The sequence below is a fragment of the Protopterus annectens genome, chromosome 1.part0, assembly GCF_019279795.1.
Source record: "Protopterus annectens isolate FY-2018-M chromosome 1.part0, PAN1.0, whole genome shotgun sequence".
NCBI classification, from domain to species: domain Eukaryota; kingdom Metazoa; phylum Chordata; order Ceratodontiformes; family Protopteridae; genus Protopterus; species Protopterus annectens.
Window position 1 is genome coordinate 710,350,103 of NC_056725.1, and position 25,424 is coordinate 710,375,526.

General features: G+C 39.0%; 1 protein-coding gene across 1 annotated transcript in view; it reads right to left on the bottom strand.

Moving 5' to 3' along the window:
- The window catches only part of LOC122794241 (radial spoke head protein 6 homolog A-like), a 673,939-nt gene that overhangs the window by 529,595 nt on the left and 118,920 nt on the right, over positions 1 to 25,424 (bottom strand). The window lies entirely within an intron of this gene.

The following is a 25,424-nucleotide window of genomic DNA, read 5'->3' on the forward strand; positions in this document are numbered from 1 at the left end:
TTGACTGACTGTGATGGTCAATATTTTTGTGAATAAGTCAAAGATATGTATCTGTGGGATAGCTTACTGGGAAACTGTTTATGTTATGGTATTCTGGGTCCTTGCTTTGATCCTAGCAAAAGCTGTGTATTCTGTTGCTAGGCAGAACAAGTGCTACTGCATACAGTGTGATTAAGTCCCTTGGTTTTAACTAGGGTGTGTCATTGGAGGCTAAAGCACTACATTTATGATTATTGATTGGTACCGATGTTGAATGTAAATCCTGTGTGTACTGTAGTACTAATTGTAGCTCTGGGCCTGTACAGAAAAGTATGGTGTATGTCCACATTCCTTGCATCTACTGTTTTGTGTGGTCCCTGTATTCATCACAGAATACATTTCTCAAGATTAAGGTTGTGTAAGTACTGACACATAGTACTGTATAGTACACACTGAAAGATTATCTGGGTTGTCATACCTTTCTGTCCTGTAATCATGTCTGACGTGTGTGTGGGTATGTCTGTAACATGTCCTTTGACATATGTGTGGTAATACATATAACTGTGTATCTAGCAACATTCATAGTGTACTACAGCAGTATATGACCTATATTCCCAATTATGCACATATTTTGGCCACGGGTTTGGCATTAAGTTGTGTGGTATAATATTAATACATTTACTGGACCTTACACTGATAGTGATGGATGATATATTTCTTTACAAATTACACATCAGCTTGATGTATATCTGCTGTGGCTAGGTGGTGCATCGTGTTGCAAACAGTGTGCCAGGTACTCTTGTAGTCTTATATACTGATTTTATTTTGTTGCTGTGCAGAACATGGTTCAATGGATAGAGAGTGAGCAAGGCGCTATCAAGCAGTTGTGGGGTGAGCAGTGATAAGTGGCAGTTACAGTGTTTCACTCTCAGTTAGCTTATAGGTTTACTAAACTTCCATAAGCTGTGCTTACCCTTCTGAAAACCCACTTGCAAATGCTGAAATGTGCCTTATTCCATCTGTAGCCCCTGACCTTTGTTTTGGCTAGTAACAAAATAAAAAGCATTTACTAGGAAAAAAAAACACAACCATTCACATCACAGCATACGTGATTTGCCACTAAGCCATCTCAGATATACATATCATTTATGTATTCACAAACATAACATCCAGTACAATCATACAACACTACAGAAAATGTATTCCAACATGAAGATGTATGTGTGTGAGTAATTATTGTAATCTGTGCTCAGGTACAACATAATGTATTATGCATGTAAGTGTATGTATGTGTATATATATATATATATATATATATATATATATATATATATACATATATAGATATATATATATATATATATATATATATATATATATATATATATATATATATATATATATAGCAGTTCGGTGATATCTATACTGTATAATGTTAAATGTGCCATATGACTTGCTCAGACATATTTTTGTATTTATGTCTTCCAGGGATCATGGCCCACCACAGGAACCCAAGCTACAGTAGAGCTGAAGATTATATCATCACTAGCATTATGATTCAGCACTATCATTTACTCTTTTCACGAACCAGCCAGGACCAGCAGGAGCGTACTGCAATGTGGCAAGATCTTGTCCACAGGGTCAATGAGGTAGGCCTGCATAACCACACATATGAGCAGGTACGCTACCACTGCAGTGATCGTCTCCGACATGTCTGTCAGCATGCCGCTGGTGTGCATACGTAACAGCTTGCAACAGGGGGTGGTGTTAGCATCCATCCCCCCTTACCAGAGTGGAGGAGATGCTCATGAGCCTGGTGGCACCTGCCCAACAACAACAGCAGCAGACATACATCATGATGGAAATCGGAGCCACCCAGCAAGCACACATGGAGCATGCAGGTAACATGAAGTATCTGTAGACTACTGTTATCTGTATTGGTAGATCATGCATATGTGAGATGTGGAGTGTGTCGTTCAAATATATGGAGCCTGTTGTTGTGCAATACTGATCATTTGGAACATAATCTGTAGCCCTGTGAATGTAAACTGTTGTTGTACTGTAAGACTGCAAACACACAGTAGCAATGCCACAGTTGTGGTCACTGACAAACTGTCTCATCTCTATGTAGGTACCTCTGGGGTTACATCAAGGCAGCAGACAAATGCTGGTGAATGTGTTCTATATTTATTATTGGAAGTAAAATGTGCATGTCATAGTTAAGGTGTAGGCCATGTACACATTTAACACACCTACCCATAATGCATGCTGTGCATGTTTGGTGAAAGAGCATGCACATCTCACTAATATGATCAGCAGCCTCAAACACATGCAATACCCAGACCATTGTAAACAAATGTTGCTAGAATGTAGTGACCATTGGATAGGCACAGTTGATACTCGACATCCACATAACATACACATCTATGTCATACACAGAGCATTTTAAGATGTCTGTAAAGACACACTCCAGTATCCAAAATCTCATCCACACATTACACAGAATATACCTAAGGGGAAAAGGCCTATCCTGGGGCATTTAAACACTCAGCAACACACTACACATTCATGTCAGGGAATGCTCCTTATTGGCCTCCTTACAAACTCACATAACAACTGGTTGTGAAATGGTGAATTTAGCCAAGGTAGTACAGTTCCGGCACAGCATGATTTATGCTGGTTTGCGAAACATGTGTAGCCTTGAGTGACCACCCGATGCTTCATGATGATGGCCTATGGTACTATACCCCATCCAGTTATTGTAACCACAGTACTACACATAGCTGTCATTGCTACACACCATAATGATGCGTGTGTGCACACACATGCACCTCTAAACAGTATGCATACCAATCACCATTTGCACAACTGACACATATATGTCTTGTGATGCTATTGAGTGGCTAGGTCATATGACACATATTGGGTATGTGTAGTGTTTAAATATGCAGTTGTGTTTTAGCATGTCATGTCATGGATGAGACTGGCATGTCCACAATATGATCTACACTCACCATAAGTACCGTACATTGGGTATGTGGCCGAATGGTATTCTATCAATTATCCATGCACCACTGATGATGTTGTGTGAATACTCATCATACATGTGCTACAAACGTGTCCACAGTTAACACGTTTCCACAATTATTTGCTAAAGACACAGAGGCTGTAATCAACACTGGATACCTATCTGACACACAGATACACATCCAGCAATGGTATGTACACCTGTGAGTTATGGTGCACAGTACATCACAGGGTTATGAATACCTGCACAGTAATGTTGTGTCCATGTATACATTGTGTTCCAGGGGGAGGATCATCACCTAATAACAAAAGACATGCATCAAAGCCATGTATACTGTTAGTAACAAGGATTGACTACACTTGCACTGCATGCTGTTAATCAACACATGTCCTGCATGCTGACAGGTGTGACATGACTGTTTTGCTTGTGATACTGTCCTCCACCTTTACCTGCTATTGTGTATGTTCTGTGATTGCAGTGTTGTGTGTGTCTGCTTTCGGGAGGAGTGTAGTTTTGTGTGTGCATGTGGTCTGAAGTCATGTTCAGGTCTTAAATTGTGTTTCCTGTTTTCCTCTCACAGGTGGCGAGGTGGGGCTGGTTCAGTACAGCAGGGAACCTGATGTCACTAAGACAGACAGTGATCATGAGGATAGGTGTGTTGAGGCACAGGCAGGTTTGTCAGAGTCTGTTGCTGGGCCACCAATTGACAGTACACAAGTCTCCACCACATCCATGCACACAGTCATACTGCCTGTACATCCATCATCACCATTGCCCTTAGCTGAGGGACAGTGTACGGTTGGCACTGGCCAGGACAGTGTGGTATCTATGGCACATGTATCAGGATACAGCAGCCATAGCCATATGTGTGGAATGGTACCACATAGGCAGATGCTCAGGGGTTCACTGCTGATCATCATGCTCCTGGCAGACATGCCACACCTCTTTCTACAACACACATGTTCCAGGCTGTCATGGAGGCACAGACATGAATGGAGCGGTACACCAGACAAGGGCACAGAGGGCTCATTACACCTCTGTAAATGACAGTATCCATGACCTAGCAGGTGCCATACGTAACTACACTGAGGTCATTGATAGACGTTGGGGTGAGACATTGGATGTCCTCCACAATGTCATGTCCATGTGTCAGGACAGTGCGGGATGGTTGAGATGTTGACGTGGACATATGCCAGCAATATCACCAGCTGGAGGTCGCCGTGGACATCCAGCAAGTCACAACCGCTCCCGTAGTGCCAGTACCAGCCCCAACAATGTTGGGGGGGCTGTCCATAGACCATCCTAGCAGACCACGTGCACGTGGCTCTGGCCAGTCCCAGCAGGGACCTGGATCCAGTGGACATTTGTCAACCTCTGAGGATAGTACCCAATCTGGATTAGTACCTGATACTGTCTGTAGCACCCCTGCCAGGCACAGGTTCCGTATCCGTGGCCAGAGACAGTGATCTGTAAAGCCTGCCAGGGACAGTCTGTAGCTGTCTCACAAATCCCAGTATATGACAGCCACATGGTGGAACTGTGTGCATGCAGACACACACACATAAACCAGAAACCTAGGGCAAACACATACCCGCACACATGACATCAACATTGACCCATAACAGTACTCATGGCCCTCACACACACACACACACACACACACACACACACACACACACACATTGATTGTATGGCACAGTCTAGGCCTCTGGCAAACCAACAACATGCCCTGTGCATATGATGAAACCTGTGCCACCTCATGTCATCTGTAACATTGATGCAGGAACAGGCTAACAGGGTGACTTTAATAAAGTATAGCAATGGTTAGATGTGTAGCATGTTGTCAGCAGTAAAGTGTAATGATATCCTTGAAGGTGTAGCTGAGCAGGCATGATGCATTAAAGCTGTAATTAGCAATGTTGTATTGTTTTCACCAGTGTTTATTCCAACTGTATTTTGTTTGCCCATGTGCCACTTGGCTGATGTGTGTAGTTGTGTCAGCATGCGTTATACAGTGGACAGTAAGTGTGGGGTGTGTGCAACACAGGTTTGCAGGTGTCCATTTGTGAACATGGTGGAGGTGCACTGTCTGCATGTACATGCATATTGGACACATGGGCAGGGTGACATGCCCTGTACTGGCCAGTGTTAACACTCCATAGTTTCTATTGTTGGCCAGTATGCATTGTACTACACACATTTTGGAACTTGAGTATGCATGTGTGTGTGTGTATGACATGGGTTGACACTGTGCTGTGAGTGATGCTGTTGCTGCTATCAGTCATTGGTTTGCATTACTAAGGTTAACACTGTCCCAGCTGCATAATCCTTTAGTAATGCACACTGTTCACCTTCAGGGTTTCATGGACCGTGCTATCACAAACACAAGAAATACTCACTTATACAGTAAAAGTGCATTAGTCTCATGGACCCCTGACATAATCTTAATATATAATAGAAGGTATAAAGTTGTACGAAAACAGAGTTACATACCAAGAAGGGATAACCTCTCCAGTCAGTATCATTGGGAAAATACAAGCCCTCATTAATCATACAAGGCAAGCTTCAAAATACAAATTGGCAAGGATTCCAAAGACAACACTAAAGCTTTCTTTAGTGTTGTTTGTAATCTAGAGGGGAAATCTCAGATCGGGTCAGAGTTAATGTAAATGGTCACAAAGTACACTTATCTAAATGACATTACCAATATCTTGTCAGACAGTTTAAATTCAGATTTCACCACCCTGTCGTTACACAAGGGCCACATTTCCAGACCTGAGGAAAGTAAAACCTGATGATTCACAGACACTCTAGTTAAAACATCTCTTGACCAAAGTCCAAACCACAGTGGCAATAGTACTGGACAGTGTCCCTGGCCGTGTCATACACAATCTGACATATGAAGTAACCACTCACCTAAACACTCTGTTCAGATGCAGCCTCTATACAGGTTACATACTTGTGGAATGACGCACAGTAATGGTGTTCACAGTCCATAAGTTTTGAGCTACAATGTCTTCTTCTTCTTCTCCTTTTGGATGCTCCCATTAGGAGTCGCCACAGTAGATCATCTGTTTCTATTTCTTCCTGCCCTCTGCATCTTGGGCTGTCACACCATCCACCTGCATGTCCTCTCTCACCACATCCATAAACCTCATCTTAGGCATTCCTCTTTTCCTGTTACCTGGTAGCTTCATCCTTAGCATCTATTTCACAATATACTCTGCATCCATCCTCAACACATATATAAACCAATGTAATCATGCCTATCTGGCTTGGTCTACTAACCTTCAAACCTGGGCTGACCCTCTAATATACTTATTCATAATACTGTCCACCCTCGTCACACCCAGTGCAAATGTTAACATAAATTGATTAAGGGTAGAGCTGCAACAGATCCTGGAAACTCTCACCCTATAAGCCAGACAAATGTTATCTGGAAGGCTGTGGAGCACAGCAGTATGGAACTCATTAACAGAGACATTATGAACCTGCAAACACTGCACCATACCCACTTAGGTTCTCTAAAGGCCAGATCATGGCTCCTACACCTAGTAGACATCAAGCCAGTTAACAAGGCTATAGGTGAGGGAGGGGAAGTCCACACAGCCAAGCTATAGCTCAACCAGCAATTCATACCCATCCCACATTCTGGTATTATACATAACCTCAACAAACTGACTGTTAGATGATGGATCGACAACTGACGCACAGATGTAGGACACACAGTAACATTTGCAGCCTCCATGTACAATTCTAGTAACAAGTGGTATTCACCTGCACTCAGTCCTGGGACCACTCCTGTTTGGCATATAGTTTTCTTAGATACAGGCAAACACAGTAGGAATATGTCTGCCCACGTTTGATGAAAATGCATACTGCAGGCTATACTTTATTCTCCAGATGACACACACATCCTCCAAAAGGGTATCATAGAGACAGATACCTGGTGTCGAAATCATGCTGTAAAGCTATAAGCCAAAGAAAGCATAGTTATCCACTTTAGAAAACAAAGTATCCCCAGAGTACCACATAGATAGTAGCCCCCAAAATGTGGAACAGGTACTAATGTATACATAGAGCCATGTGTTTAGTCATCTCTCCATTGATAATCACGTTACCATAGGGTTTTGGAAATCCCTCTGTGGAGCACATAAGCAATAAAGGGTTTGCATGCAGATCAACAGAGGTTGTTGCACACCTATAATGATTAGTCATCTTTGCCAGACTTTGCTTGCTTTGGAACAGGATTCAAATATACCTCAAGCATAAACCCTCACTCACACTCTTCAATAGAAACTGTGATGAGTGGATGTGAAAGAGAAGACGTAGCCCAGGGATCACTGCAGTGGCTAAGCTTGTCACAAGCATACAGAAGTAACCTAAGGTCTGGAAAGCGCCAGCACGCTCTGGCAAGGCTAACAGATGCTTTCATGGAGAAAGCATAGTACCCACCTATGAAAAAATTGAGATCACATGTATGTATATGGCTTTGTCCCACAACTACCTTACATATGTTATGCACATACAGTTGTCATTGTGATATGTAATACACTCGAAAAATCAAAACCCACTCCACGTTGACCAACGGTGTCACACACTCACACACCTGGAACACACACACACACAGTTGGCAAGTGCAGGATTCAAATCCCTACCTAACTACATCATGATACTACAGCAGTACGCATTTACACGACACGCTACACACACATTACTGGGATTTCACCTTCCCACGGGTGTATTTGTAGGATGGTGACATCATCAGACTTGACAAAGATGAGTATATCACTTTTAAGGCGTGTGAGTAGTCGCCAAAAAGGTTGCTCTCTCCCCAGGGAGAGACAGACAGACAGAGACACACACACACACACACACACACACACACACACACACACACACACACACACACACACACACACAGTTGGCAAGTGCAGGATTCAAACCCCTACATAACTACATCATGATACTACAGCAGTACGCATTTACACAACGTGCTACACACATTACTGGGATTTCACCTTCCCACAGGTGTATTTGTAGGATGGTGACATCATCAGACTTGACAAAGATGAGTATATCACCTTTAAGGGGTGTAAGTAGTCTCCAAAAAGGTTGCTCTCTCCCCAGGGAGAGATAGACACACACACACACACAGTTGGCAAGTGCAGGATTCAAACCCCTAACTACATTATGATTCTACAGCAGTACGCATTTACATGACACGCTACACACATTACTGGGATTTTACCTTCCCACAGGTATATTTGTAGGATGGTGATTTCATCAGACTTGACAAAGATGAGTATATCACTTTTAAGGGGTGTGAGTAGTCTCCAAAAAGGTTGCTCTCTCCCAAGGGAGAGACGGACACACACACACACACACACACACACACACACACACACACACACACACACACACAGTTGGCAAGTGCAGGATTCAAACTCTTACCTAACTACATCATGATACTACAGCAGTACGCATTTACACGACACGCTATAGACATTACTGGGATTTCACCTTCCCACAGGTATATTTGTAGGATGGTGACATCATCAGACTTGACAAAGATAAGTATATCACTTTTAAGGGGTGTGAGTAGTCTCCAAAAAGGTTGCTCTCTCCCCAGGGAGAGACAGACACACACATAACAGTTGGCAAGTGCGGGGTTCTTAATCAAAACTAAGTACTTTTTTACACTTCAGCAAGCAATATGGAGTTACAGGATGCAATACAGACATTATTCGCTGACAGTTTGCCCAAAGGGGTTTTTCACATTTGCTAACCTCAGCAGGCTTATCATACTAGTGTATTGTGAGTGTATTGTATGCATAGGCCATAACCATATCATATATGGGTTGATGCACCACATGCTGGGACACAGGGTCAAACTAGTGGCTAAGCTCTGTCAACCCAATACTGGACAATACAGTCAAGAGGAGTAGGGTCATACAAACACAACACCAACAGTCTCACATAGACCTACAATAGAAGCACCAGGAAAAACACACACATAAATACACATTACCATACTCGGAGAATACAAATATTAATCTGAAAAAGAGAAAGCGTCCTCCTAAACAGACAAGCAAGCAACATGCACCTCCAAGCACATGCCAGAAAACACATACTACAGCAAAGCAGTGTGCCTCACAACAGGCCCTGAGGCAAAACAACATACCCAACACACTAGTAATAGCTGACTCCATAGTCAGGCACACAGATGTTCCACTCACTAGGCTGGACAAGGGGAAGGTTACTGTCAGCTGTCTGTCAGGTGCTATGATCCACCACATAACACAAGCACTTACATCACTCCAGAACAGGTACATATATGACGCGGTCTTTGTACATGTCAGTGTGAATGATCTGAGACATACCACCCAGGACAACATGACAAGACATATATAGTAGCTCAGGCTGGTATGACCCTGACCTTGAGTAGCATCTTACCTTCACCTACATGATACTGCAATATAACAGAAAGATGATAAACTTCAACAACTGGCTGAGCTTCTGGTGTCATTCAAAGGGGATCCAGTCTCTGTCTGCCTGGGATGACATGATAGACAAGCCTTGTTGCTTCGCTAGAGATGGTGTGCACCTGTCACCCCTATGCTTCTGAATACTGGCCAAGGCTCTTGCTGTCCCCATATTACCTTTTTTATGCAAGGCTCAAAGGACAAACCAACCCCCGTAACCAACACAAATAACCACAAAGTGAGCTAAATGCTACTCACTGCCAGAAGTCTCAGCCTCCAGATGCACACACTCGAGGCACTTCTCATTATGGAGAATATTGATATCTGTGCAGTAACAGAAACCTAGTTCAAGGCTCCAGAGAGCACTCCAGCACTACCAGGATACTACTCATTCCATACCTTCCGGCATCAGAACCTGGATCATAGCACATAGGGTGAGGATGTATCCATATTTATCAAGGATACCTACACCTCTCTCTACATGCTCTCTACAGGATATGTACCCATAGAATGTTGCACAGCAACGTTCTTCCCACTCCACAGGGGTGGGGCCAAAACAGACCCTTGGCATTCCCACTCTATGAGACTGATGAGTCTGATCTGCAAGGCAATGGAGCCAATCATAACGGAACGCAACAATAAAGACATTGGGAACCTTAACACAGTTGAGCACACCCAGTTTGGCTTCGTCAAAGGCAGATCATGCCTCTTGAACTGGGTGGATTTCTTTGAGGCAGTTACCCAGGCTACAGATGATTGAAAGGAGCTCCACACAGCCTAGCTATACCTCGTTAAGACCTTTGACACCATTCCCCAGTCAGGTATCATACATGAACTCACCAACCTGGGCATAAATCCATACATCACAAGATGGATTGCAAACAGGCTCACAGATAGATCCCACAGAGTAAGAGTTGCTGGCTGCATGTCAGACTCTAAACCGGTAACAAATGGTGACCCCAGGGTTTTTTTGTGGAATAAAAGCTCTTTGAACTGAAGTGTCTAGCTGACACCCTAGTATCACAATCCTGTGTGAAGGAGTAAAAAAATACTCTTAGAATCCTAGATTGTGAAAGAGATATTTCACTCAAGTGAGACATTCCTGACACTTTGAAACAGACTCTGCAAAGATCAGCAAGTTATCTAAATATGGAAAAAACCATGGATACCCTGTAGCCTGCAGTGAGCCATGACTGGAGCTAGACACTTTTTGAACACTCTTGATTCAGTAGATAGTACAAACAGTAAAGCAGAGAACTGATAATGTAATCCAAACACACAAAACCTTAAGAAAGGCCTGAAGTCAAACAGGGATGTGATGATAAGTGTCGCTCGTCTAGTCGGGATGTAATAGACGAGTCTTTGTGGGATCTGTTCAAGAAGCTTTATTATGTAGAAACACATTACGGTTATAGCTGTTAACTTCAACTTAGGTAACTTGTATACAAACTAGCTACATTCATTCTCACATGCTTACTCTCTGGCTGCACTTTCAAAATGGCACTAGGTACAACACGTGCCTGCTATTTATATATGCACGGTCATCACTTGCTATGCTTCTTAATGACGCATCACACAAACTGTGTTCTACATCCTCCCTCTTTGAGAATTAGATTATGCGATACAGAGGATATTAGTTAACATGCAGATAATACAAACTGTCATGCATTATACAGAACCTTGTACATATTTCATGGTTTTCAAACGGCAACTATTTAGGCAAAGGAAAGGAGTAGCTATAGGGGCAGCATGTGCCCCCACCTTTGCCAATATAGTGTTGGCTTATTGGGAATGAAATGATGTCTTTAATACTGAATATGCAAGGTCTTGGTCTTTCTACGCAAGATTTTTGGATGACATAATTATTTTTTGGACCGACACGAGATAGGTTGGAAGAGTTTTATAGTTTCTTCCACAATACCACTGGTTTTCTGAGGTTTACTATGAACATTTCTGATGATAGTGTCAACTATTTAGATGTTTGTTTTTATAAGGATAGAATAAAAGGAATTTTTGAATCTAAAATCTACAGAAAACCAACGTATTCCAATACCTTGTTACACTACACAAGTTCCCACCCTCGTCATCACACAAAAATCATTAGTTAAAGGTCAGTGTGCTAGGTTAGTTAGGATGGTATCTGATGACGACGACTTTCAGCAGCAATGTAGAATTTTAAAAACTATGTTTAAAAAAAGAGGATACCCTAACATTTTTCTGGATAATATTTTTTTACGAGGTTATCCATTAGAGATTCAATAGTTATTTTGTCCCTTTATTGGACACTAGGAAGAACTGTACACCTTTAGTTTCTAACTTTGATGAATAAACTAGAAACCAAGAATTTGGTAATGCTCTAATTCTGGAGGAAGAATGATTAAATGTGGAACATATACCCAGTGTAAATATGTCCTAGAAGGGGACTCTGTAAAGCTTCATAATTATGGGTCTGTCTGGCTGAAAAAGAAATATAGTTGTAACACCAAAGGGATAGTTTATTTAGCATTATGCCAAAATTGTTCAGCATTTTATGTGGGAAACCAATAAGGAATTTTAGAACTAGAATATACCAACATAATTAAAGTATTAAGAAGAGAGACCACAATAATGCCCTTGCCAGACACCTTGAAGTTCATAAACAACATTAATTTAAATTGATCATTTTGAGCTAGGACAGAGGGGAGGCTCTATGAATGAGTTTTTGGAATTAAAAGAACTAAAATGGCAACTCAGGACTAACGCTGTTGTTTACCCAGGGTTAAATGACCAGTATTCTATAAACAGTATTTTGAAATTAACAGCCAATTCAGAAATGTAAAAACATTTCTCATGTCTTTTATATATGTAATGTGTGTAGTTTCTAGTTGATTTATATATAGTATTATTTTTAATATACAGACTGTCAATTATACTTTTTGTTTGTTTTTAATATAAATTGATTGCACGTATTAAGTGTTCATCCAATCAGATGATTAAGGTAGGGAATTTAAAGTGGTTGCCTGCATTTGTTTTTATTCTGATGAAGTCTCATACACTTGGGATGAAAGCTCTCAATAAATTTTATATTTAGTGGTTTTAGTTCTAGTTCCTTTCTTTGTTTATTCATGTTTTCTTTGGTTTAAGTTGTACATATATATAGTTATGTCCAAGTCACCGTGTATCTCACACCTGGTCTGGACGTCCGATCAAATCATGTTATATAAAACTGGGAATTAGACTTAGCAACTGGACCTGTCTCTGCTGACTATTCAACCTTAGGAATATCAGGAAGATCCTCAGGGATGGAATCAGAAGGTAGAATATGTTCAGGAACAGGAACATTGTCTGAATTGCTCTGAGATCTGGAGACTGTATCGCAGGGACAATGCTGGTACAGGATGGAGGTGTCTGCAATTTCGCCTGTACCCCACACCCTCGGACTGTGCAAAGTACGATCTTGGCTCTCCGGTCGAAAACTTTCGCTGTTCGTATCCACACTGTCTCTCCTTATTATGGTGGAAGAAGAAATCTACTCAATTTATCATAACTGGACATCTGGATAGAAAATTTCTTGAATAATTGGGCTCTGATTATTCTGTTGTTTTTAGCTTTAGGCCTCAATATACTGGGACTAATAGGCAGTGTTGTTCTGGTTTGCCTGGATAGAAGTCTCTGCGCAGGTAAGCCAAGTATATCGTCACGGGATATGTTTCTGAGATTAAGTAGATTCAAAAAGACATTGGTATTGTCACGCGTTGAGCTTTCAAGTAATTGCTTTGCATTCTGCACTGTACATTCAGCTAGTCCATTTGATTGTGCATGTTGCTAGTAGTCTGGAATATCCACAAAGTCCCAGTCTCTTGCAAATTTCTGAAATAACTGACTAGCAAACTAAGTACCATTGTCAGAAATAACTTTGTGTGGACTACCATGGACTGAGAAATGATGTTTCAACTTGGTAATAACAGTAGTAGATGTTAGTTTAGGTAGTAAGTCAATCTCAAACTAGTTTGACTAAGAGTCTACTTGAATACGTCAGTGGCAACTGTTAACCAAGGTAGTTCAGAAACTTGACTTAGCTGAAGTGGCTCTCCTTGCAAATGCAGTTTAGTACTATTGCACACTGAACAAGAAGAAAATACTTTATCAAGGTCCAAAATACTACTACTCCCTTCTTTTGGTAGAGTCGGAACCTGGGTGTTGTAAGGAAGCCGGAACAACAATTTTAGGACCTTTGAAAATAATGCCATCTTCCATCAACATCTCATCTCTGTAAGGAAAATAGATTTGCACTTCAGGTGGTACACTAGATTGCTTTGACGGCCACCCAACATTAATGTAGTGGTACAGCTTTTGCAAAATTGGATCAGCCTTTGTATGATCTCTTAGCTCAAAGTCACATGGTAGAAAAATTACACACTGCCACTAGGTCAAAGTCAAAATTCTCTCCATCAAGCTGTTCCATTGTATTTCTGGGCGATCTGGATAAGGTATCAGCCAGGTAAAGAAGTTTGCCATTTGTATAGACCATTTTGAAGTTGTACTTTTGTAATTTGAGTATCATTCTTTGTAATCTCGCTGCAGCTGAATGCATAGGCTTCTTTAAAGTAGTAACTAGAGGTTGGTGATCAGTTTCAATTTGAATAGCTAGACCATAGATATGATCATGAAACTTTGAACATGCAAATACTATTGCCAAGAGTTCTTTCTTAATTTGAGCATACTGCATCTCAATTTGAGTAAATGTTCTAGATGCATAGGCTACTGGTCTGCCTTCCTGAAGAATAACTGTGCCAAAGACCAAATTTTGAACCATCACAGGAAAGAGTGACTGGTTTATTGACATCATAGTATCTTAATGTAGTTGAGGTGGCAATTTTCTGCTTAAGGTCTTCAAATGCCTTCTGGTGCTGTTCCAGCCAAGACCATGTAATATTTTTGCACGTTAGCTCTCTTAAAGGTGCTGCCAACTCACTGACGTCTGGTATAAACTTGCGTAGATAGTTGACCATGCCAAGGAAACATTGTAGAGCTTGAATATTATCTGTTGCTGACAACTCAAGAATAGCTGCTTGCTTAGACGGGTCTGGTCTTAAGCCAGTGCTGGTAAATAAATGACCTACATAAATAACTTCTGGTAGTCTGAATTTGCACTTTAGAGTATTGAGTTTTAAGTTCACTTCACGTGCTCTGTCTAGAACTCTCTTAAGGATTCTGTCATGCTCTGCTTCACCACTGTCTCCAAACAATAAATCATCTATTATGTCACAAGGATAACCTGAGAATTTTTGCTCCATTGCATGCTGGAAGACTTCAACTTGCAGAATTTATTCCAAAAATAATCCTCAGAAATCTACATCTGCCAAGTAGGGTACCAGAAGTGATCAGTAATGAGGATTTGCAATCAAGCATCACTTGTCAAAATGAACTTTTTGCATCCAAGACAGAAAAAACAGTGACATTCGGTATTAGGGCTGCGAACTCTTCGACCGTACGCATTGGATGATGTGGTCTCTTCAATGCTTTGTTCAAATCTCTTGTGTCAATACATATTCTGATTTTGTCTGAGCCTTTCTTGTGAGCTGCTTCCATGGACAACACCCATTCAGTTGGTTCTGTAATTGGACAAATTACACCTTGCTGCACCAGTTTATCCAACTGAGCTCTGACTTCATCTTGCATAGCTATTGGAACTTTTCTCGCTGGTCTGACTACTGGACTGACCTCTGGGTCTAACTTCATAGAATACACAACTGGAAGTTTGCCCAACTTGTCATCGAAAATATCAGCACACTCTGAGAAAATGGCTTCAGAAAAACTGGAACTAGGATATGCGTTTATATGATGAACTTCTTTGGTAAAAGAAAGCAGATTCATTCTCAAACTGTCTCTCAGACCCAATAATGAGACAGATCTTTGAACTACATAGAATAATAAGTTGTGACAGTTCTTAGCCAAATAACATGAAAGCACTACTGAACCTTCAATTTGAATTTCTTCACCTCCATAAGCAACAAGTTTTGCACTACTAGCCACATTGAGTTGCTCGTTAGTTCTCACCTTAGCAAATTTATCTGCTGATATAGCATTACACTTGGTGGATTTACCACTGATCTGGACAGTACAAAAATACTTCGTTCTTTGCCAGCAAATTCACTGCATCTACCCTTTCACCAATTACTGATACACCATCTACACACAAAGTAGACTGCTGCAATTCTACCTGATCAATTTGCTTTTTTGAGTGACTTTTTTTTGTAACCGTTTGAGGCTTACTTGATTTGCAAAACTTTTGAAATGGTTCCATTTTTTACACTTGTGGCATTGCTTACCAAATGCTAAGCATGACTGGCATCACAAATATGACAGTTAACAACAAAGCTGGATTTGGGTTTTGCTGACTCACGTTTGTACTGCACTGAGCATGCTCCTTTAACTGAACTAGTCTTAGAACTTGCTGGAAAACTATATGGTTTCCCTGGTGAACCAGCGGGGGTTGAGGCTGCCATGTGCTTGGGCCTGCTTCTGTTTGCTACATGTTGTATACTATTCTACATTTGCTCTCAAGCCTGCTGAAATCATGCTCTTGTCACTTGCAAGCAGACTTGTCTGTCTTTCTGCAACTTCATGGATTTGACATATCTCAATGGCTTTACTCAATGTTAACTCACTGTCATGAAGTAAAATCTTTCTCACAGCAGCACTATTAATATCACACAGAAGCCTGTCCTTTATTAACTCATCTTTTAAGTCACCTGACTGACAGATTTTAGCTTTGTTTCTCAGGTCAGTAATATAAGCTGCAAAAGTTTCCCCTGGTTTCTGATCTCTTGGATAAAACAAATGCCTCTCTAATATAATATTTGTCTGGGGGTTGCACACTTCTCTGAATTTGCACTTCAAACACTCGGGTTTTCTCTTGATTCAGCCTGTACAATAATATGACAATTTTCACCTTCTCCCTCATATACTGCTGGTGCATACACAAATGAATGCTCTCTTTCAATGGCCTCTGACCCCAGCTAGGTTTAGCAAAAATGAATGCCCTGGTGCATGCATCTTATTATATAAAAATATCGTACTCTTGCTCAAATATTCTCCAATTCTCTTCAATATTCTGATCAAATACAAGTGGTGATGCCTTTCAAAATCTGTCTGCCATATTAACACATACCAGTGAAGGGCTTTGCAAATATGCACGAATACACACACATACACATATTCCAGAAATTTATGCTAGTATTTGCAACTTTGCCCAATGGCACAACAAGCCTCTGAATAGCTGAATTTTGTGAAATATGTTTCTTGGGCACTGAAATACTCTTGAAATTGTCATATAGCAAAAGTAATTTATCATTTTAAGAAACATTTCAAACAACTGAACTGTGCGAATGAACTGGGCAGAAGAAGCTCAGAGTTAGAAACATTTCAAAGTAACAGCACACTGAAACGTCCCCAAAATGGCGATACTTTGCTAGATAATTCTTTACAGTGCAAGAAACACTTTGTAATGACAGTACTTTGTGAATAGACACACCCAGCACAAGAAACTTTGTGAAATGGTTGTACTTTGACTGCACTTTATGAAATAGTTGCACTTTGCACACAAACTCTTCGGAATACATGCAAGCAATAAGCACACACTGTAAGCACTTTTGCACACTTTGAGATACTTTGAATAACTCTAATTATACCCTTGATACAATACAAAGTCATAGTTATTCCAAAACACAGCACTTTGCCAAAAAATGCAGTTGCCTTGCTTTATTTATGCTTAATGTGCCCTTTTTACCCTTGCTATATTAATTCTGCTCGTTTAATCTCTTTTCATGCCCATTGTACTTTTCTTGTGCTCGTTTTACTCTAAACATGCCAGTTTTGCTTTAAACATATTCATTTCACTTTACACATACTTATTTTGCTTTAAGCTTACTTGTTTTGTCAATATCTTAATCTTAAACATTTTGCTTAATTAATAAACCTTTTGTGCCTCTCGCTTGTTTAATAATGTGGCTTGTGCCCTTGTAATGCTCTGTTTTATCTTTTTTATAAAGTAAACTGTTCAAGTAAGTTTTCATTACCTTTGGTTCTTTTCTGGCTCTTTTTCATGCTCGTTTCTCTTGGTTCACCTTCACTGTTATCTCTGCACCTCCTGGCTCCAAATATCAATCTCTGGAATCCCGGTTCTGATACCATGTTGCTCGTGTGGTCAGGATGTAATAGACAAGTCTTTGTGGGTCCTGTTCAAGCAGCTTTAATATATACAAACACATTACAGTTACAGCTATTAACTTCAACTTAGGTAACCTATATGCAAACTAACTACATACATTCGCACATGCTTAATCTCTTGGCTGCACTTGCAAAATGGCACTAGGTACAACATGTGCCTGCCTGTTTTTATATATATATATATATATATATGTATATATATATATATATATATATATGTATATATATATATATATATATACACACATATATTTATATATATATATATATATATATATATATATACACACATATTCATCACTTGCTATTCTTCTTAACATCTTTTAAATCTAGTGTTACCAGGAAACCTGAATGAGAAAGAAAAGATAACATGTTGTGAAGTGACATAATTTTAACTTGGGCACTATCACAAACTGGTTTAGGAAAGAAAGATCCAAAACTGGACTCCTAGTATGAAAGACAGAAAATGCTTGAACAGCATGTGATGAAGGGTAGGTGGGAATAAAAGAGTTAGGTATGGTGGATGAGGAATTACCCCCTGAAAAGGAGGAATTTCATCCTACTGCCATCTATAACCTTGATAAATTATCTTTTGAACTCATTTGTCTGAAGCTATCTTTTGCCAAAGAGAAGAGTGGAGATTCAAACTTTCTGGAATGCAAAAGGGGCTGCCAGAGTTGGAGGGGGACACAAGGTCCCTAAAACAATCATTCTGACTTGTTGGACTGTCATTGGTTTTGGGAGGTTCCAGAATTCATTTTTTACCCCCCCCCTTGCCATTTATTTTTAAATGTCTACTTACCTACAGGCAGTGGTGTCCACTTCCCTCTTTGTTATTTGCTTTACATATGGAGCCACTGGCTAAGAAAATAAAGGACTCAGAAATTCACAGATATAACTGATATGATAATCAAGAAAAGTTGGTTTTATTTGCAGATGATATTATTTTGTATCTGATAAAACTAGAAAAGGACATCTCCGTGTTATGGAACATTTTGAGACAGTTTCAAGTCTATTCAGGATGTAAAATTAATGAAGGTAAACCAAAGGTTATAGTTGTAAATTATGTGCCCACATATGAATTGGTTCAGCAATACCCATGGTTATGGGGACATGATAAAATGAAGTATTTAGGAGTATGGATTAAAAAGGCTTCTGTTATGGAAGCTAAGAATATGTTGGAAGAGACTAAAACAAAAGACAATAGAGAAACTGGAAGCTTTTGCTAGTGGATATAGACAGCAAGTTACACGCAGTGAAAATGTTTTTAGTCTCTATAGTTTTATATAAAGGTCAGACATATTTTTACTAACTAGGAGAGAAGATGTGAACATACCTCTCAACCTGGAAACATCAAAAATCTGGACAAAGGCCCATGAAAGGTAGGTGCAGCTAGCCAAAAATGTGTATGCAGATTAACATAAAATATGCATATATAATTATATAACCCCACCCACTCCACTGGAATTGTGAGATACCAACATTCAAACTCAAACTGAAAACCAGACAAAATATTAAACAGAAAATATAACTAAAACAATATTATTTTATTTATATTAACATTTGAACTTGTATCAAACTTTGGTTTAGGGAAGGGATTGGAGTTTAGGCTTAGGAAGCACAGGAAGTAAGTTTTTAGGGTAAGGCAGCGAGCAAGTATATAGCAAGCATATAGCAACTGAGTGTTTGTAGTACACCCAAAAATACACTTACCTTCAAATTACTGAATAACAATTACAATCATCCTTTAAAATATGTACTCATGGAACACAACAGAAACAAAACCTAAGAGGACACAGTGCTAGACAAGACCTAACTTTACTATACCTTACATAGAAAATGTTTCCAAAATCATTTCAGTTAAGTGGAATACAATTCCAAATGAACTAAAATAAGTCAGTAGCCTTTCAATGTTTAGGAAAAAGGCCATTTAGCCAAGGAATCAAATTGTGATTGCTTCAGAGATGAAGGTAACAATTTTACTCAACATCATCATGCTGTAATGTATTAATCATTCAGTCTTGCCAATGATGCACAGAGTTGACGTAGTAGTAAATAGTTACACATTGAATTAATATAAATATATTAACATTTCAACATTCTAATTTTAACAATGATAGAAATTAAAATTTCAACATTCTAATTTCAACAATGATAGAAATCTCATCACTACAATGTCTAATTGTTTTGGAGGGAGAATTAAGCTATGCAAGAACTGCTATATTAATTGGTAAGAAATTTTCAGCAGCTGTTAGCACAGTATAGAGCAATCACAACTCTTGAAGGCCAGTATGCCATAGTATTCACAAAAGAAGCTGTGAACCCATAAACCTATGAAAGGGGGTAGTACTCATTTTTACATATAATCACTCAGTTACAGTATTCCCTTTGTCATATTTAGTACCTGTAGAACACAGATATGACTACTACACACCTTTGGGGGTTACACTGTCTCTCCTCCCCCCCCCCCCCAAAAAAAAAAAAAAAAAAAAACTTGTCTGCATTTTCTCTCTCTCTCTTTCTCCCTGCAGTGTACCACTCAAGTACAACTTCTTTGCTCAGGAATTAGGGACAAAGCCAAAATATAGAGAAACAAACACCGCAAAATTAGTACAAACATTTCAGTATTACTGTAATTCACTTATAAAATTAACTGAACAAAGGCTCGGTATCAGCATAAATTTTCTGAAGAATTCGTAGTATGAAACTTTAGCCGTGGCAGCTTGATATGCTGCCGTGAAGCATGGACAGGTTTTTCAAAGTGCATTACCTGCACATTAACACCCTGCTGGAGAACATCTGTTCTCCAATCAGGGTGCGATCTACTGGTGGGTCACAGCTTGCCCATTCTCTAAAGTGAAGTATTTTGGAATCTTAATCTATTCCTGACTTTGCAACTTATGTTTATCTTACCTACTCATTTAACAGTAAAAAGCTATTTACCTCAAAACTATTTTGAAAAATGGAAGCAAAAGTCACATCCACTAATTAAATTGTATTTATACACACACTACATTCTACCTACTTGAAGTAGGTTGCCAAAAAATTTTATATCAGAAAAACAAAAAATAATTCAGACTTTAGATGACATAAAACAACGTTTCCAATCTCTTTGGTGAAGCTCATGATTCCAGTTAATAACATGGCAACAGTTTATTTGCAATTATTTCCTGTTTTAATTGTAAATACAAAAGGACAAATAACATCTGATTAAAACACTACCTTCATGTTTTGCTTCTACTTCAGGCACATTTACTTATTACTTTTAGAATATTGTTAATGCTCAGTGCGCTGCATTGTGGAAATCACAGCAACAATGCGAGATATTTGCTGTGATTGGGCTTGATTTTATTTATTTATTTATTTATTTTATTTGTTTTCTAGTTTAGCTTAAGAGTATTTCAATAATTTTTGATGATCCCACATAGCCATTACTACTGGACAACCTGTCTACTGTCTCAAAAACAGTTTAACGCTCACATACATAATACAAGCAGAAAGATATAATTAAAAGTGGAAAGTATGATGTTGTAATGTAAGAATTTCAAGAAATAAGGAGAGAGTGCTATTTTGGATGCAGATCGTTAAGGAGAAATATTATGTTGATAAAGTAGCAGAAGGTATTACAATAACTAAGCTAACCTATTTTGCTGATAGGGGTGACTGCAATTAGGTGTACAGAAAATAGGCAAGAGGAGGTTGGAACTTACTAGACAAAACTAGCAAAGAAACCAAGACACTGGGAGAAAATAACTAAAGAGAGAAAGGTAATAAAATGGGAAGAGGACAAAGACATTTGGTCTACAGGCTAGAGAATGCTTTGCATCTACCAGTGAGTGATATCAGATTTCAGGCAAAGAGAAAGGGATGAGAGAACCTTAAGTGAAATGCCTACTCTGGTAGAGTTTTTAGTTGAATCTTGAACAGACAATGCTGTTTAAAAAAGGGTTAATTACTAGGCATATAAAATATTGCACTGAGGCAGCGCAGTGGTGCATCAGTTAGTGTTGTCACCTCACAACAAGAGGTTCTCCAGTTCGAATCTCAGCTGGGGTGTCTTCTGTGCAGAGTTTGCATGTTCTCCCTGTGTTCATGTGGGTTTCCTCTGGGTGCTCTGGTTTCCTCCCACATTCCAAAGAAATGTATCTGGAGCATTTCTTAACAGGCTTCTGCTGAAAATGAGCTCTGTCCTAGTTTCCCTGTAAACAAATGTTAAATAAATAAAATAAAAAAATATAACCATAGGAATAAATCAGAGGAGGTTAGAAAAGACTGGGAAGACAGACTGGATAAGCAATTTACAAGGAAAGAATGAGAGGACATATGTATAACTCCCAATTATGCAACAAAGTCAAAAGGACCTAGGATTTTTGCTTGGATGTGTTTACATAGGTATTTTAATAACCCAAGCAGGCTCCAAAGAGTTTTTCCACAGGTAGATGAAAAATGTTGGAAGTGTGATAGGGAAGAAAAATGTAACTGGGACATATATTTTGAGAGTCTAATTAATTGTTCGACTTAACTTAATTTGCTAAAGAGTACTATGGTACACCAAGGTGGGAGGCTGCGCCCCCACAGCCCCTAACTATATAGATCAACTCCAAGATCAGACTACAGTGGGGAAAAGGGCAAATTTATAAAAGGTTTTGTTTAGTTTACGTTATGCAGTGAGTTATTTCCTTGTTGTTGGCCAACTATTATAGTTCAATGATTTTCTTTACAATGATTTGATTGTTCGATAAAAGGGATGTTCAATGCTTAGTATTCACTGAGTAGTCATTTGATGAACTTTTCATTCGATGGGTAAACACAGACCCCTAAGGATTATTATCAGAGTATAGGCAAAAGAGTAAGAAGTAGAGGGTCCTAAATGAAAGACCACTACTGGTAGAGTTTTTAGTAGACTCTAGAACAGAAGCTGCTGTTAAAAAAGGAATAATTAGTACAACATATAAAATATTGCATAATAACTATAAGAATCAATCAGAGTAGGTTAGAAAGTATGGGGGAGAGAGACTGGATAAGCAAGTCACAAAGAAACAATGAGGAGGTATATGTATGTTTCCCAAATATGCAACAAATCTAGAAGATTTATGATTTTTTTTTGGAAATGTTTACATAAATTGTGTTATACCCCAAATAAGCTCCAGATAAATTTTCCTCAGGCAGACAGCAAATGTTGGAGGTGTGATGGGGAAGAAAGAGGTAATTGGGAACATATTTTCTGGGAGTATAATGAGTTGGCAGACTTTAGGGATTCCCTGCAGACTAATCTACCAGAGATACTGAATCTGCAAATTGGTATAACTAGGGAAATGATTCTTCTGCACTATGATACAGAATCTGAATTGTCTAGACATACTAAGGCCTTGCTGAGTCTACTTGTGGTGGCTGACTAAAAGCAATTACTAGAAAATGGAAATCAAAGTCTAAACTAATTGTACTAGAAGTAGTGAATATAGTGACAGAGAGAAAACTACTGGAATTGGGATCTTTAGGAAAGCGTGAGAGCAAATTAAATAAAAAATAGGAATTGTGGGATCAATACATATAGGGGAGGAATGAGGTATAAAAGAAGGCAGGATTTGAATGAGCTATGTAATGTTCAACTGACAGTGACTGAATATATTATAAGTGATGTATAATGTTTGCAGCCACAGTTGTCAGCATGGTTTGTAATGTATAATGTTTGCAACTGAGATTATGTTAATATGGTTTGTTTTCATTTATATAAGTGTATGATTGTCTATGTCATAAGTGATAATTTAATAAAGATGTTTCTTGTTTAAAAAATTGAGTTTTTTGGAGCGATGGTCAGAACCATGTGATATTCAGCATCAGTTATGTAGTCATTGTTTCATATTAATGAGATGCAGTCTTATATGTGCATTAGCAACTGTTCTCTTTAATGTAGAATTACTCAGATGACTTTTACTTCTGCAGAGATTGTGCATATTGACTTGGCATATATTGTCAAGTGATTAATACTTATGTTCTCATAAATGCGTATCTACTTAAACTGAGCTGGACATGGCTAGAGCGTGTGGTATGATCCTGTGATACAATTTCATGCAATTCATTGAAAGCTACTAATCAGTACATGAAAATGTATATCTTCATAACAATGAGTGTTCATATTCAACAAAGTGGCTATAATTGCTGGTGGGGGTAGGGGTGGGGCTGTGAAGGAAAGTACTACCTATGGATGAAAGTACTTTATGCTCTTATCATTTGGTCATTTTTAAACTGCCTTTAATCTGGCTTTGCAGGACTAGCGAGTGTGTGTGAGTTAAGTTGGAACACTTCAGCACTTTGGCTACTGTGTATTTGTGTGACACAAATTTGAAATATGTGACTCGGTCATTATTTATTTATTTTTTTTGACAAAGACATCTGAGATGAATGCAGTCAACAATGTAGCTATAATTGTTACATTTGGGGATGTCTGTGGATAAAACAAACTGACCATGCTATGCTAATAAAAGCTGAAGTCATTAGTCTGTCTTTGCTGAACTAGTGTGTGTTTGCATAAGCAAAACTGGAATACTTTGCTGTTACCATTTTTAACACAATTATACATGTAATAAACACATAGCTGATAAAGTGGCCAATTTCTCAAGTATGGCTATTGGGGTATTAGAATGACAGCAGTATGACTGGCCTTTTATGGATGAAATATACTAAATTGGGCACTTTTGCCACCATTGATTCATAAATTGTTTCACGGAATTGTTTTACTGGAAACAAATAAAAAATAAGTACTTTTGTCATTATTGGTTCATGCATATTCTCATTACTTACCGGAAAAATGTTCAAAAGTATAAATTTAAAACATACTTTAACAAATGCTGCTTTATTAAAAAACTTAATTTGAAACAAACAGGAAGTTGAATCAGAGAACACCTAAAATGTGTGTGGGGGAGGATGGGGGGGGCATGGTTTGTAACAGCCCATGGCTTAAGGTACACAATCTGCCAATGGCCAGATGCATTCTAAATGAATGTAAGCTTCAAGGGACTAGAAGTTTACTGTTGCTCATGCTAAGTCTGTTTTCAGAGTAAGACTGTGTTGTTTAGCCAAACACCATCAGTGTTTGTGTGCTGCAATTTGAAATAATTTTTAAAATTTAATCCCAAATCTCTGTAATCACTGTAAAACTAAAATAGAAAAGAGCATGTACACTAACCAGTTTGAACAGTGTTTATCATAACTGGGGAGAGATGGCCAAGTAACTGGACATTCGAATGTTTGGGGGGGGCTGGTCCATTACCCCATTTAACCATGATCTGGCTCTGTTTACAGTTAATTCACTGAGATAATTTCAACAGGAATAATTACTTCACATGCATCGCATTTACATTTCCCATTAAGTACTGTCCTATATGTTTTGTTAGAATGATTCTTGCCTTGCTACTGTGATGTTTTGACATGCTGAGGTCACACTACAGCCTCTAACTCCCGGGGCTATCATTACATTTTAAGAAGTACTTGCAATAAACTGCTTCATAACTGTGGCATGGTTAAAAAGGAGGGCGAATTCTAGCTCTTCCATCACAGAATGACAACAGCAAAAGTTAAGACAGATAACAGCATGTCTCCCCTGCCACAGACATATCTTACTTTCTGGTCCCTACCAACAAGACTGGTGTGCATACAAGGGTATGGGTGGTGACTAATGCAGCAATTCCACATACTTTCAAATGCCTATATAAGGTCTACGG